Raw genomic sequence first — 502 nt, forward strand, 5'->3', positions numbered from 1 at the left:
GCGGCCCTCACCCCGCGCGCCCCTAGAGTGGGCCCTAGTCCCGGTCCCCGCCCCGCGCCGGCCGGGCCCAGAGCTCCGGCGCTGCTGCCTCCTAGGCCAGCCACCCTCCTCCGCCCCCCGCTCGGCTGGTCGGCCAGCCTAGGCCCCTGCGGGCTCCCGGCGGCGGGCAGCAGCTCTCACCTGTGGGTGTGGGGGCGGCTTAGGGACTGGGTCCGGTTCCGCTGCAGGGGCCGCGGCCCCTCTCCATGCTGCCTCGGGTTTGTTTTGTTTATGTCCTTCCTGACGGGTTCCCGGAAATCGCGTGACTCGCCCCCCTCACGTGGGCCACGGCGAGGAGGAGGAGGGAGGTGGGGGCCCGCCGGCCACCAGCCAATCGCGAGGCGACCTGCAGCTCGGCCAGTCAGGGGCTCTGCCCGGACGGGCACCCCTGTCACATGACATCGGAGGGGCGGGTTGCTGAGAAAAACCAGGAAGAGAGAGCAGAGCCGGTGATAGGCGCCTA

At 72.1% G+C, this 502-nt stretch overlaps 1 protein-coding gene across 1 annotated transcript in view; it reads right to left on the reverse strand.

Annotated features, from left to right (window-relative positions):
* The window catches only part of CREBRF (CREB3 regulatory factor), a 51,099-nt gene extending 50,833 nt beyond the window's left edge, over nucleotides 1–266 (reverse strand). Inside the window, exon 1 of the mRNA XM_008570036.1 lies at nucleotides 181–266. The gene's annotated coding sequence lies outside the window, so the exon portion shown is untranslated. The remainder of the gene's footprint in view (nucleotides 1–180) is intronic.
* Between the last annotated feature and the right edge of the window lie 236 nt (nucleotides 267–502).

Source organism: Galeopterus variegatus, unplaced genomic scaffold (genome assembly GCF_000696425.1).
Source record: "Galeopterus variegatus unplaced genomic scaffold, G_variegatus-3.0.2 Scaffold560, whole genome shotgun sequence".
NCBI lineage: Eukaryota > Metazoa > Chordata > Mammalia > Dermoptera > Cynocephalidae > Galeopterus > Galeopterus variegatus.